General features: G+C 44.1%; 1 long non-coding RNA gene across 1 annotated transcript in view; it reads right to left on the bottom strand.

Annotated features, from left to right (window-relative positions):
- Positions 1–310: 310 nt before the first annotated feature.
- The window catches only part of LOC308573130, a 138,128-nt gene continuing 122,444 nt past the window's right edge, over positions 311–15,994 (bottom strand). Inside the window, exon 3 of the long non-coding RNA XR_014001945.1 lies at positions 311–593. This is a non-coding gene — a long non-coding RNA (uncharacterized lncRNA). The remainder of the gene's footprint in view (positions 594–15,994) is intronic.

Raw genomic sequence — 15,994 nt, 5'->3', positions numbered from 1 at the left:
TCTTAGTATTGGGTTCTAGCAATTCGGTCTCTAGTTTTGATTTCTCCACTTGGAAACCGATTTTCCTATCCTGTTTAAAAAATTCCATTATTTGGCGATATTGAAACCAATTTTCTACTAGGGGGAGCTGCACATTTTCCCCCTTCCTCTTTCAACTTGGATGGTTGGAAACTGCCTTTCAAGACAGTTGGGTAAATTTTGATCAGAAATAGTGGTTGACCAGATGCCTTTGTCGGATAAATTTAAAAGGGGTTCCTAGACCGGAGGTATCATTCCCAGCAACCCAAAAGAAAAGGAGGCAGACTCCAAGTGAAAAGAAAGGACTTTAATGAAATACAAGTGCACACAGAGACAACCTCAAAAATAAGGAGATGGCTGCAAAGAATCACATCCAAAGTGATCTGCACTTCCAGATTACACACATGGTTTTTCTTCAGCAGTCAAAGGATTACAGCAATCTTAACAACCCAATGTGATCAGCCTGATCCAATCAAAATCATTTGGATCTTCATTTTTTTCAATGTCTTTCTTCATTAAAACTTTGACTAATTTTACTATTCATTAAATGTGTTCCAATATCTTCTTTCATCTGTCTACAAAACAGTTCAAGATTAATCACAATTGCCATGCCTAGCCAATTCTCTTTTCACGCATACAATGGCCACCATAGATTCTATTCTAACACTTTGTTCTTTTCAGGGTTCCAGAACGACTATTTACCACATAACAGTACCTAAAAGCAGCTAGTTCTGTACTGTAAAAGGTAGGCAGGCCCAGGCCTTTTCACTTTAGCTAGGCCACAGGCTCAAAAGAAAATGGAATCATCAAAATGGTACATTTTTATGAAATTACTATTTTCTCCATCACCTCTGGGAAGCCCTTGAGCAGGACATGAAGGCATCAGCACACACACAAAAAACACAATTGCTCTGTTTCTGTGTCATATGCTTTGCTTTGCTCTGCTTTCCTAAACATTTCTACATTTCCCCAGGTTCATGGGCTTTGAAGAAGTGAGTCTATGAAAAATGTTCCCCATGGAGGATTGAAGAGCTCTGGATTGTTTGTTGTTGTTGTTGCTGCTGTTGTTAATGCATAGCAATAATTTTTTTAAAAAGAATAAAAGTTAAAAGTTTTGCAAAAACCCTACATTGTTTTGCTTAACAACAAAATCAACAAAAAAGGGATCTGCAGGCAGCATTCTAGGCAGCCTAGAATTGTAGGACCTACTGGAGTTCTGCAAAAGCCCAGAGGAGGCATAAACGATACAAAGATAGATAATTTTGGTGTCAAGCTGCAAAGTTTTTGAAACATGAACAGGCAAGAATATACACAAGGCAGCCAAGTACAAAAGAGAAAGTCAAAACCCACCATTGTCTCCCCTGTCACATATTATGGAAGAAAGTGAATCACTTACCGGTAAATTTATAGTACAAAAAGTCCCTAGACTTATTTGCCTGTAATTTGATATGCTTAATCCAGACTAGTGGAGTTCCTGTGCCTCTAAATTTCATCCACTTTGGCAAAAAGGGGAAAAAAATAAGACTAGGTGTTGTTTTGTTTGTGTTGTTTTTAGATTTCCCATTATAGTGAATGGAAAACACAGAATTTTGCTCCATGTGCAGTACCTTAGAAGCCAAATTACAGACTGAAGGAGAGGGACCGCCTCTCTTGGTATGGCCCACGGAGGGCCTTACGGTCTGCAAATACAGTGGTACCTCGGGTTAAGTACTTAATTCGTTCTGGAGGTCCGTTCTTAACGTGAAACTGTTCTTAACCTGAAGCACCACTTTAGCTAATGGGGCCTCCTGCTGCTGCTGCACCGCCGGAGCACAATTTCTGTTCTCATCCTGAGGTAAAGTTCTTAACCCAAGGTACTATTTCTGGGTTAGCAGAGTCTGTAACCTGAAGCGTATGTAACCTGAGGTACCACTGTAACAACATCCTAAAGATTCTGGGCCCCAGAGAGACAGTGACGGAGCCTCATGCTCCGGCACCGGGGGTGGAAAGCAGGCCGCATCCTGGGGGTTGGGGACTTTGGTCAGGGTTCCGCCAGGTCTTTGGTCAGGGTTCAGTCTGACTCATTTTCTCCTTGTATAAGAACAAGCACAAAGGAGGTTCCCAGCCCGCTCACAGGTGCTCACAGGTTTCAGTGGAAACAGTTGGTAACCGTCTTTAATTTTAACCTGAAGATTGCCACTTGTCCAGTTTTAATTTTCATTTGTTTGAATTAATTGTGGGAGGTATCTTAATTTATTGATTGCTTGTTTTTATGCATTGTCTTACTTGTATGATGTTAGCTGCTCTGAGCCCAGCTTTGGCCGAGAAGGGCGAGATATAAATAAAAATTATTATTATTATTATTATTATTATTATTATTATTATTATTATGAGTTTGTTTTTTTAAAAAGTGCACACATATAGGGTGAATCTTGGAGCCTGTGCAATAGTGTAGCATATACAGTGGTGCCTTGCAAGACGAAAAGAATCCGTTCTGTGATTCTCTTCGTCTAGTGGTTTTTTCGTCTTGCGAAGCAAGCCCATTGGCGGATTAGCGGATTAGCGCTATTAGCGGCTTTTAGTGGCTTATCGTCTTATCGGATCAGCTGATAAGTGGCTTAGCGGCTTAGAAAAAGGGTGGGAGGGGAAAAAACCCGCAGGAACTCGCCAGACATTTTCGTCTTGCGAAGCAAGCCCATGGGAGATTCGTTTTGCGAAGCACCTCCAAAACGGAAAACTCTTTTATCTAGTGAGTTTTCCGTCTTGCGAGGCATTCATCTTGCGGGGCACCATTGTAGAACTGAACATAGCTGCTGTCCCACCTGACACAATGCAGTGGAAAGACATCACTCATCATTATGGCTTTTGTTTGAATCGGAGTCTTTGCTCTTCTTTGAATAAGTGATACAGCGACAATCATCTTTTACAGTGCCGTTATATCTGTGACAGGACAAACTGCACAGATAAGCACCTGTGAGTCACCTTTGCAGCACAAGCCTCCAAATTGGCTTTGATGTGTTGTGAGTGATGAATTGGAATATACTGCACCAGCCAGACTTAAGATTGCAAATATTGAGTTGATTTACATTCCTGCTGTGTACCGCAAGCTCGTCTCTTTTTCTCCACAATGAATACAGATAGCTTAAATTCCAAACATGGGCACCCCTTTCCCTCAAGTCCCCTCTCCTTGAGTGATATTTAACATACATTATCAGAACTGTTCTCTTGCTGAATCATAAGAAGAGCATGCTCAAGATTTCATGTGCTCTTCTGATATCCTTCTTCCCTTTAGGACTAGTTCACCCATGCAATGATGACCCCACATCTTCAACATGTGAATATCCCCCAGGGCAGTGCATGTTTGCCTGCACTGGGGTGGAAGACAGATAATTTGTTCCTACATTTACTTGGATGCAATGACAATGGGGAGAGATTGTGACAACCACCATGGTATGCCATCCTAGACCCTGGATACTGCAATGACCTTGTGTGACAGCATCCAAGGACACCAGTGGGACCAAGGGGAAATGTTGTTCCCATGGCTCCCAGGATTTATGGATGCTGCTGCAAGAATGCTTGAGGACTCAGTTTCAGCATCCTGACCCTCATCCAAACTATCACTGCCTCCACCCACTGGTTCAATGCCACCACAGCTTTATTTATGTGCAAAGTGAGCCTCCTCACCATTGATCTGGTGAGTAAGGGTGGGGGGGAGGTTGATGGAGAAGCCTCTCACCACATACTGGATGCAGGTTTGGCCCTGATTTTTATTCGCCCAGGCCCTTGCACCATAATTGTCAGCTTATCATTTAGTAGGGTGGTATTTATTACCAGGGATGCGGGTGGTGCTGTGGGTTAAACCACAGAGCCTAGAGCTTGCCGATCAGAAGGTCGGCAGCTCGAATCCCCGCAACGGGGTGAGCTCCCATTGTTTGGTCCCAGCTCCTGCCCACCTAGCAGTTCGAAAGCACGTCAAAGTGCAAGTAGATAAATAGGTACCACTCCGACGGGAAGGTAAATGGTGTTTCCGTGTGCTGCTCTGGTTTGCCAGAAGCGGCTTAGTCATGCTGGCCACATGACCCGGAAGCTGTGCGCGGGCTCCCTCGGCCAGTAAAGTGAGATGAGCGCCGCAACCCCAGAGTCGTCCACAACTGGACCTAACGGTCAGGGGTCCCTTTACCTTTACCTATTTAGTAGGTAGGTCTTATCGGCTAGTAGATAAGTATTGCGTGACCAGGTGGCAACAGCCCCAGCCCCTGGGGATCATAAGGAAGGAATAAAGACTCTAACGACGTTATATGGAATTAAAATTAGGCCACAACTTTATTAAACTTCCAAATGTAGGAAGACCTTGGCTTGGGCCTTGGGCGTGTATCCCTCCCAGCCCCCCAGCCGGGGGAACTGGGGCTCATCAGGGTAAATGGGATATGGGGGTGCTCTGTGAGACATAAGTGTAGCAGGCAGCCAAGCTCATATCCCTGCATGCAGGGTAGTTCACTGACGACCTTTCAGTGTATGGCCAGTGACACCCATATATATATAACCCCTTTAAGAGGGGACCCTGGAATCGCTGCCGCAGAGGGGTGAATCACCACTTCACACCCCGCCCATTATAGGGAAGAAAAGACTAAAGGATTCCACCCAAGGCCATAACCGCCAAAGTTGTGACGAATTGCTACAGAGAGGACAAAACCTGCCAATGCAGGAAAATTTCTTCCCAGTCCTTCAACAACAACCAAAGACCGTAGCAGCACCTGCTAAACAGGAAGAAAAAGTTAACCTGCAAACAAAAAACATTAAACAAAGGGAGGGTGAATCTTCAGAGCCAACTGCCTGGCTATTGTCGGCTCCACCCCCTATTTATAAATGGGGCTGGCCCCACCTCCCAGCAAGAAACTTGATTACTGAGGCTGGACGTGAACCTCCAAAAATTAACACCGAAAGACAAGCCAGCCCGTTTGCCAGTAAGCTCCCTGGGAACTGTAGCACCGCGCGCGATCCCACAAAGGGCACCCACAATGTAAAGTGTGAGTGCTCATTATCGGGAAACATTTTAGGCTTCTTTTTACTCTTGTTTTTCAACTGTTCCCCCATGAAGTTCTACTCAGAGTAGAATTGGAACCTCAGCTAGACCAAGCTAGACCAATGTGTACCAATGAACCTAAACTAGTCACACTCATTAATTTCACGAGGACTGTTCTCAGTAGGACTTGTGTTGGTGACAACCCAAGAGTTGAATTACGGTAACTGATCAGCCCCCCTTTTGCTTCTCACCTCCAAAGTTTCCCTGCAGTGATATGACCCTTGTACCGAAACACACCCCTGCTCAAGATCCTTATCCATTACTAGTTTTGCAATAGTTTTTCCACTACTCCCATAAGTGCATTTGCAACTGAGGATCCAACCATGGAATTGTTCAATGGGTAAGTCAGACTGGCAAATGAGCCCATAATCCATGAGAACTTCCATCAGACTTCTCAAACACAAACAATTGCCCAGTATTCATATGGTGATTGTATATTTTCTCTTATGGCCCCTAAGTGGATGCAGCAAGCACTTTTCACTAAAAAGAAGAAGAAGAAGTAACTTGGAAGGGGCTAAGCTGATAAAATGATGCCCTGTAGACAGAGAGTTAAAAGTAGCCAGATGACTCAAAGGACTTTAAAAAAAGAGAGAAAAGCCTCCAGCAGAGAGTTTCTTTGACCGCTGAGATTCATCCTAGGAAGCAGGAAAGGAATTTTAAGGTTTGATGTTCAGCAGTAGGGAAGCCTGGCATCTATATGAGAAATGCACTCCATCAAAAGGTATTTGAAATCATAATGCAGACCTGGTCTTTTTTCCTTTTTTCAAAGTTTATCTCCCGTGGGGACTGGAAGAGAACCCCCCATTTGCAGACAAATTGCTTGGGTGAGAAGCAAAGCTGTGAGCAGGGGGAAAGAGCCCTCTGGGGGAAGAAAAATGAAAGGGAGATAAAAGTAGAAAGGGAATGGATGTCAAGGAGCGAGGTCAGAAACATACACAAGGATGAAGAAGCTCTTTCAAGAGATAGCATCAGGGGCCCCTCATTTTTCTATTGCATATAACAGCTGGGGGATGTCATCAAGATTCATCTTTCCAGCAGTGGTGGCTGGTGCTCATTGGAACTGCCAGGGCAAAGGCCAACCAGAGGCAGAACCAGAGCCACTGATAGGCAGAGCCAAGTAATCCTAGTTTTGCTCCCATCCTCCTGTCTGAGGAGCATTACAAGGGCAACACAAGAGTCCAAGGAACAGGAAGCTGACAGGCAGTGTCACCCGCCAGACCAGCTGTAAGCAAGAAGGTAGGTAAGTGAGGGGTTGGGCTGAGGGTGGAGTGAGGGGTGAGCAATATGAACATAGGCCTGCTGGATCAGGCCAATAGCCCATCTAGTCCAGCATCCTGTTCTCACAACCAGATAATAATATAATAATTATTATTTATTATTTATACCCCGCCCATCTGGCTGGGTCCCCCCAGCCACTCTGGGCGGCCTCCAACAAAACACTAAAATACAACAACCTATTAAACATAAAAAGCTTCCCTAAACAGGGCTGCCTTCAGATGTCTTCTAAAAGTCTGGTAGTTGTTGTTCTCTTTGACATCTGGTGGGAGGGTGTTCCACAGGGCGGGTGCCACCACTGAGGAGGCCCTCTGCCTGGTTCCTGTAACCTCACTTCTTGCAGGGAGGGAACCGCCAGAAGGCCCCTGGAGCTGGAGCTCAGTGTCCGGGCTGAACGATGGGGGTGGAGAGACTCCTTCAGGTATACTGGGCCGGGGCCGTTTAGGGCTTGAAAGGTCAGCACCAACACTTTGAATTGTGCTCAGAAACGTACTGGGAGCCAATGTAGGTCTTTCAAGACATGAGTACACTCCTTCTTTGAGCTTTTCAGAACTGGTTTCAGCACCCTCTTGCTGATTGGCTAGCCACAGAGGGGAGAAGAACAGCACTTTGAGGGGCGAGAGAATAAAAGGAGCAGTTTCTTTTTAAAAAAAAAATTATTGGCAATTTCAACATAACAAAATATCAAAACATATCCTATTCATTATTTCCCCTCTTTTCCCTCACCTCCCCATCAAACCCTCCCCCCGGAGACTTCCCTCAGCTCTTCTCTCTGATTTCTCCACACATATTATTCTCTGCATATTGTAAAATTGTATAAATCTTTATATTATCTGTCTTACTATGTTAACAATCAATAAATTTGAGTATGTTTATTCAAAACCTGCCAAGAAGTCCAGTCCATTTTGTTGTCTTTTTAAGTAACTTGTAAAAAGTTCCCATTCTTCTTTGAGGAGTGGTTTCTGATGGAGAAGGTTAGGTAGGGTTTGATTTTGAGAAGGAGCAAAGGTTCAGGTTAAGAGATAGGGTTTGATTGGAGTTGGGAGTTAGGGAATGAGATAAGGAGAACTGGTTCTGAGGGAAGTTAAACATACACACTGAGGAGACTGTCCATAGCGAGAGGACAGAACCTCACAGCTTGGATAGGGAGACCGGGCTGAGGGTCTGGGAAAGGCATACAGACAGGAGTGTTCTGGGAGGGGTGTGACTGAACCAGGACTGAACCAGGACTGAACCAGGAGGTCCCACGATCTTGTGGGAATACAGGCAACCTGGGTCTCAGTATAGCCAGGAGGGGAGAGTTCTTCCAGGTACAGAAGACTTCCAAGCCAGTAACAAGGGGTGAGGTGACCACCTGGGTCTATTAAACCATTTAGAAGACCTCAAGTGTGGGATTGTTAATAGAGTGGGTGACAGAAGAAGTGCCCCTCATTCATGAACCAAAGTATTAAGCTGTGAAGGAAGCGGTGTTGCAAGCCTTTAATTGTAATATCTAAGTGACAGAAACGGAGTTGAGCATTTTACCATCTATTCTAGAAACCTGAATGTTTACCACCTGAAGTGTAACACCTGATTTTTTGTAACTGACATTTAAGAAGAGTTGTGTTTAAGCCCAAGACATCTTATAGTTAGTTGAAGTAAATAAGTTAACTTTTGCCTTGTAAGAATGCATTTCCTGACCCACTTTGTTTCATAAACATATTTGTTTAATAAAACTCTTCTTGTTTGTTTGATCAACTGCCTGAGACTCAATATCATTAAATTACCCCTCACACAAGTCCCCCATTAGATAATCTGTGGTAAATTGTGGGACTTTGTGTAATTGGTGTACTGTGAGTAGGTGTGGATGCACTGTATTTTTAATTGGTGGTATTAAGTGCTGGGTCTGCTACAGTGGCCATCAGTGCCTCATGTGGGAACAAATTCAAGAGTTACAGTGCACTGTGTGGAAAAACATGTTCTTTTGTCCTGAATTTTCCAACGTTCAGCTTCATTGGATGTCCACAAACAGTGAACCAGCCACTGGGGAGCTAGCCTAGTCACACTGCCCCACACAGAAAAATGCTTCTGGAAATGAACTGACATTCCTCTTCTTTTGGGGAAACAGCTTATTCCGTGTCCATCCAATTTGAGCCTGGGAGAAAGCTCAAATTGGAAGAAAGAAGGTTTCCTGCTTGGCAGGGGGTTGGACTCGATGGCCCTTGTGGTCTCTTCCAACTCTATGATTCTATGATTCTAAGGTTGACTCCAAAATTATCTACATGCAAACATCTCCTTGGATTTTAGAGTTCCTGCCTAATTCATCCGGTTTCCAAAGCAGAACATTATGGATTGTTCATCCCCTCCCCAGCCCTGGTTTCTTATATAAAAAATTGTGTACAGTATACTGAGCATGTACCATTTGCTGCAGGTTTCAGTTACTTTATGCCTCCCCATTTCCGATACACCCAATTAAGTTAGATCACATTTTTATTGCTTATGGCCAAGAGCTGTTGCGTTAAAAAAACAACAACTCCAAGATGTATGGCACAAATCACATTTACAAATTTAAATGCTGTGGATACAAAAACAGAGGAAATAAAAAAAAAAGGTAGGGATTGTAAAAAGCAGCAAAATTCACCACCACTATCAAATTAGGGTATTGCAGTGGCTACTAGAGATGACAGCAATTTATAATCTTCAAGTTCCAAAGCAACATGATGCTGAATAATAGTTTCTGGGGAGCAATGGTAGAAGAGGGTTAATGGACTCATGCCCTGCTTAGGAGCTTCCAGGTTTGGGAGCTTGACCAAGATGTGAAACAGGATGCTGGGATGCTGGTCTAGATAGGCCTTTGAATTGATCCAGCAGAGCTATTCTTACGTTCTTAGTAAATGTGGACCAAGCTATAGGAGTCATTTGGCTCATACACACCATACACTTTAGTTGTATCCCATGAAAATTAATATATATGACTTGCTTAGGTTCATTCATTTCAATGGATTTACTCTGAGTAGGATTTAGTTGGACGCAACCCTAAGTGCATATAGGATTGTAGCCTTAGGGTTGTATCCAACTCAGGTGTACACAGACCCATTGAAATTAATACAACAAAGTTAGTAATGCCCATTCACTTCAGTGGATACATTCCAAGGAAGGCTAACATTGGATAAAGCCCTTACCTTGAAGTTGGTGTCGTTGAACTCAGTGGGCTTACTTCCAAGCAGGCCTGCATAGGATTACACTTTAAATGACTGAAGTATCTGCAGATGCTTTGCACATGTGCACATGTATCTGCAGATGTTTTGCACATGTGAAAACAGAACAAACATCAGACATGGAACTTTCAGTTCAGGCTACATGGAGAAGAAGTAAGCTTTGAAGTGGAAACAGATCACACGGTCAGCTGGCAAGCACAGCAGGTGACAGGATTCTGAGCATGTGTGCATCATGCTTTCTGCATGGGGGCATTATTCCATTTGAATTGGCACAGTTAAAATGGAATGCCCAGACACACTCTTAAGAAGCTGCTTTATAGTGAGTCAGATCATTGGTCCATCTATTTCCATAGTGTCTACAACTGACTGACAGCAGCTCTCCAGGGTTGCAGCTCTCTCTCTCTCTCTCTCTCTCTCTCTCTCTCTCTCTCTCTGTGTGTGTGTGTGTGTGTGTGTGTATGTCCTCTCTCCCATACCTACCTAAAGATGCCGGGATTGAACCTGGGAACTTATGCCCTACCACTTAGCTATGGCCCTTTCTTGTTCTTCTGCTTCCCATATGAGTGTTTGATGGCAATGACAGATTTACTTTTTGTTCTGGCAAAGATCAAACACAAATTTGAGATTGCTCTAGAAAAGTGTGACCTTCACAGTACTCAGATAATTGGTCTCGCGAGCACCAGCTTTTTTAAAAAAATAACATCCCAGCAGTATTTCTTGCCTAATTGCAATGAAGTCCGTCTCTTCTCTACCTGAGAGCCCTGGGGCCTCGGAAATGTGTGATAGCCTACAGGCAGCAGATGCCAGCTAATTCAAGCATCCATCCCCACATTATACTCTTCTTCTACCTGCCTTTATAAGAGAACACAATTTGCTCCTTTTTAATGTGTTTGCATATAATGCAGAGTCCGAAATTCTGTAATATTAGCAGGGGTGCAAAACTACAGTTGTATAAATGGATGGGGAAATACTTTTCTGCCTGGAGGTCACATTCCCTTCTAGGTGATCTTCTGAGGGCCACACACCAGTATCCAACATTTCTCAGATGAAAATTTGTTGATGTTGTTGTTCTTTAGTCATTTAGTCATGTCCAACTCTTCGTGACCAGGCACTCCTGTCTTCCACTGCCTCCCGCAGTTTGGTCAAACTCATGCTGGTAGCTTCGAAAACACTAGCCAACCACCTCGTCCTCTGTCATCCCCTTCTCCTTGTGCCCTCCATCTTTCCCAACATTAGGGTCTTTTCCAGGGAGTCTTCTTTTCTCATGAAGTGGCCAAAGTATTGGAGCCTCAGCTTCAGGATCTGTCCTTCCAGTGAGCACTCAGAGTTGATTTCCTTAAGAATGGAGAGGTTTGATCTTCTTGCAGTCCATGGGACTCTCAAGAGTCTCCTCCAGCACCATAATTCAAAAGCATCAATCCTTCGGCGATCAGCCTTCTTTATGGCAGATGAAAATAGGGACATCCTATTTTACCCCCTGGATGCTTCTCCCTCATTTGATCTTGCCGCACACATAAGACGTCGTATGCACATATACATCTGTCACCTTGAGCCAATAACAACCTCAAAGGATTGTTGTAAAGAAAAAAAAATGTGCTAAGGAAGGGATCGTGTACAATACCTTTAACAGATAACTGGAATGAAATAAAATTTTAGCTGTAAGCTGCCTTGAGCCCCTGTAAGGGAAAAGGAATAAAAATAATAATGGAAACTGTGGAAATGATCAGGAACATACCAGAGACTATATCCTACTGATCTTCGTGCGACTTACTTCTGAGTAAAAATGCTCAGGATTACAGTGTACTGCTGCACAGTCTTTATTCAGTTACCTGGGAGTAAGCTCCATTGAATACAATGGAACGTACTTCTGAGTAGACAATGTAAGCCTTCATTTATGGAAAAGGAACTCTATGGGTTTTCTTAAAAAATGTCTGGCTACTGAAACATTGCAATTAAAGAATCTGAAGAGGATTGGTAACATTTTCCTTCAAAATTATATGCCAGAGTCACCATTTCCTTCATTTGGTGCGGGTATTTTATTTTCAGTATAAACAGGACTCAGTTTTTGCACCTACACACACACACCTACCTACACACATAAAGGACAATGTATGTGTGTCCTGATTTCTCCATCACTTTAAATTGTTCTCCAAGACATGGAGGGGAGGAAAAAGGAAAACCGGGACATTCTGAGATCACATCAGAACCAGGACGGCTTCTGTAATTCCAATTTCCTGGAAAATTGGGACACTTAGAGGGAATGCAGTAGTGAGTTGGGTCAAAGGCAAATATGGCTGGTGCAATAAATGTATTTTTTTTACCTTTATACAGTAGGGTAGTTAAAAACAAGAGACGCGATCAGAGTTCAAGGAAATATTCTGGCCAGGCAAGAACAGTCAGAGTGTGATCAGGACCAGTGTAAGGTATAGCCTATAGAGGAAGAATGTGTGTGACCTTAGGAGAGTTCTGAGGGCCAGACAGAGAAGTCTGAAGAGCCTATTTGGCCCCTAGGCCTGAGGTCCTCATCTCCTAATATAAAAGCCACAGGACCAACCTAGAACACACATTAAATTCATACTGTATAAGTAATGTGCTATGTTTTTTCCTTTAAAATCCCTATCATGAGAGTGAGGGGGAAATCAGGATGCAAGCTATGGCGCATTCATGGTGTTTATAAGAATTTGATCATGTGACAAAACATTACATCTTTGACAACGCTCCACAAATGGGGGGAAAGGGGACAGGCTTTAAACCAGGACTGGGGAACCTGTGACCCTTCACACGTTGGACTCCAGCTCCCATAAGCCCTAAGTTTTGGCTAAGCTGGGTGGGGTTGGTGGGAGCTGGGTGTCCAAAGAGGTATCACATGATACAAAATGGCAGAGAAACGTGTATCCTGTTATTATGGGCAAGGATCAGGAGCCTGTGGCCCTGCAGGTGTTGCTGGACTCCAATTCCAATCCACCGCAGTCAGCCTAGTCAGAAGTCAGGGATGATGGGAACTGTGGTCAAAGAATATCTGGAGGACCACATGTTGCCCATCCCTGGGCTAATGAGTTGCAGCCCGCAGCTAAGAAAAGGATATAGATATGTTTTGCCCTTTAGAAAACAGGTGAGCAATCAGTTTGCCTTGCCAGAGATGGGGATATTTGTAAAGCTGTCTTATAAGAGGAAGCATAATTGCAAGTTTCCACTTTAGATAGATGGGATTGTTATCATTGGAATTGCACTATTCTGTGAGGTTAGGCCAGGCTAGTACTCTGTCATTGTAACAAGACAATACTTTACACCAAAAGGAAGCCTCAAACACAATTCTCTCATTGAAAGCTTATAAATGGTCGCTGAGGCAATGTGTGGGCAAAGAAGCTTGGAGAATACCAACCAAATGGCCTGGATCTCACTCAAAATCGATATGCTTTTTCAGAAATTCCTTTGCTAATTCTACGACTTATGAAAATGACATTTGTATGGTGCAGAGAGACCAGTAAGAATGTAAACAGAGTGCTGCTCTATCAGTCTACCCCCCCCCCAATTTTTTCAAACAGTAGACCACCACCTTGAACTCCACATACATTCAGTGCCATGACTTTACATCAATAATAATAATAATTTATACCCTGCCCATCTGGCTGGGATTCCCCAGCCACTCTGGGCTGCTCCCAACAGAATATTTAAAACACGATAAAACAATAAAAACGTCCCTAAACAGGGAAGTCTAAAAGTCAGATAGTTATTTATTTCCTTGACTTCTGGTGGGAGGGCGTTCCACAAGGCAGGCGCCACTATCAAGAAGGCCCTCTGCCTGGTTCCCTGTAACTTGGCTTCTCGAAGTGAGGGAACCACCAGAAGGCCCTTGGCGCTGGACCTCAGTGTCCGGGCTGAACGTTGGGAGTGGAGACGCTCCTTCAGGTATACTGGGCCGAGGCCATTTAGGGCTTTAAAGGTCAGCACCAACACTTTGAATTGTGCTCGGAAACGTACTGGGAGCCAATGTAGGTCTTTCAAGACCGGTGTTATATGGTCTTGGCAGCCACTCCCAGTCACCAGTCTAGCTGCCACATTCTGGATTAGTTGTAGTTTATGCTTTTTCTGCCTGTTGGAAAGAGATGCCAGCATGGATCTAACTGAAATAAGTAACTTATTATAAGGTGGGGTGGGAGATCTCAGCCCTGGAGCCCAAATGATCCCTGCACGCCTTTTCATTTCACCCTCAGGACTCTCAATGGCCCTCTTCCACCCCCAAGTGTTTTGTTTGGCTGGAGTATGTCATTAAAACCACACAATGCCCTTTGCTTGACTGGATGAAGGATAGAGAAGGATGTTTGTGAGAGTGGAAATGCTCCTACTGTGCACAGGTAAGAGTAACACATTGCTTTGCCAACTTCTGCATCTAGTCCCACCTACCACTGGCATGTGGCCCTCACAAGGTTCCCCAGAAGGGAATGTGGTCCTCAGGCTGGAAAGGGTTCTCCATCCCTGGAGAGAGGCTTTTGCTGAAACAAGCAGGGAATCATGCAGGGCTGATCATTTACCATGCACGGAACAAACATTTACAGTGTTTTTATAAGGATCACCCCAGAGTGTAACCTTGCTGTGGATATCCCCTCCCTCCCTGCACTCTGCATATGTCATCCCATATGGGCTGGTGAGTCTCCTCCTAAGGATAACTATTTTTGGCTCACTTAATTTTGCTCCAGGCAGGATTTCGTATTTAGCTTCCATATGGCTGGTTTTGTTGTTCGCCAAACCAAAATTATACCGCAGCTGACATCATCATCGGCATTTTTCCTCTCTCTTTGTCCAAGACACCCCAAGGCATGAACTCAATTGGGATATAAGTTTCCCCTCCATAGAGTTTGCATTTTTGGCAGAACTGCGAGAAGCAGCTTCTTGTTGCTCATTGTTTGCTTGACACATTTAGGCTGAATGTGTTTGCTAAGAGTTTCGTGAACCAGATCAAGAGATCTTTAAACAAAATCCTGAGGGGGAGGTAGACAATATTACAAATGACAGGGGAACACCTGGTACTGGGGATAATAGCATCACTGATGTACAGGAAATTGAGGTGGTGCTCCAAAAAACTGCTGAAGGGCAGGAAACTACAAGAAGGAAGCAGCTGAAGGTAATGACTCATGGTTTCAGTTATCTCTATACTAATGTACAGCGTATGGGAAACAAGCAAGATGAATTTGACCTCTTAATATGGAATGGCCAAACTGACCTAATAGGCAGTACTGAAACTTGGTGGGATGAGACTCTTGAATGTAGAAATTGAGGGGTGTAACCTATTCAAAAGGAACAGATCAAACATGAAGGGATGAGTAGCATCATTATATATAAATAATGTGTGCACTTCTGAAGAGATCCATGACAGCATGGCACCAGCCCTTTCATTAAAAGCATTCAGTTCCCAAAAAGCCTGTTGGAACAAGAAAATCAACAAGGAAGGAACAAGTCTAACTTCTCCAGGGAGGAAGATCCATAATTTGGGAGCAATTACTGAGAAGGCCCTCTCCCATGTCCATATCAAGTGTGTCTGAGAGTGGCAGAACATGTAACTGAAAGTTATCATACGTCACCTTCGTAGGATGTATATTCTGAAAGGTGGATGTAGTTAGGGAGTCTGGAGCAGCTCCACTTACTAGATGGGAAACAGCCAAAGGTGTCTGGGGTCACAAGGGGTTGAAGGCCTGTTTATATTTTTGCAGCAAGGTCCTAGCAGAGACTCTGTCTCCAGTGACCTAGAGCTGCCCAATCAGCATGAAAGGGAAACTTTTGAGTCACTGAGAAGGCATCTTCTTGTGCTTTGTGCTGATTGGAGCAAATCAGAGTGAAAGGGACAAGAGTCAGCCACTGAGGATTGGCTCCTAGGGTCACTCTGGAGAAGGTGTGTGGGAAGAGCACTGAGGAGGAGCCAGTGTGGTGTAGTGGTTAAGAGCGGTGGACTTGTAATCTGGTGAACCGGGTTCGATTCCCCACTCCTCCACATGCAGCTGCTGGGTGACCTTGGGCTAGTCACACTTCTCTGAAGTCTCTCAGCCCCACTCACCTCACAGAGTGTTTGTTGTGGGAGAGGAAGAGAAAGGAGAACGTTAGCTGCTTTGAGACTCCTTAGGGTAGTGATAAAGCGGGATATCAAATCCAAACTCCCCTCCTCCTCCTCCTCCTCCTCCTCCTCCTCCTCCTCCTCCTCCTCCTTTGTGCTGCAAAGCTAAGCATCCAGGAACACTGAAAACCTGAGGTGTTTCAGTGTCCAAATTCTGTTACCTACAAATATTAGATCTTGCTGAAAGGCAACTCATGGAGATTGGCACCGATCATTGCAATACATCCGTAAGATTATTATTGTCTAATTTTAAGATTGTTGTATAATCTTAGAAGCTTGTATAGTCTTAAAAGAGGCATGCCTGTGACAGAGCTCGGCCTTGGCTGGGGAGGGCGG

Source organism: Podarcis bocagei (genome assembly GCF_964188305.1).
Source record: "Podarcis bocagei genome assembly, chromosome: 14".
Lineage (NCBI taxonomy): Eukaryota > Metazoa > Chordata > Lepidosauria > Squamata > Lacertidae > Podarcis > Podarcis bocagei.
Note: the sequence above shows the minus strand (reverse complement) of the source record. Positions and strands in the feature narration are given on the sequence as shown.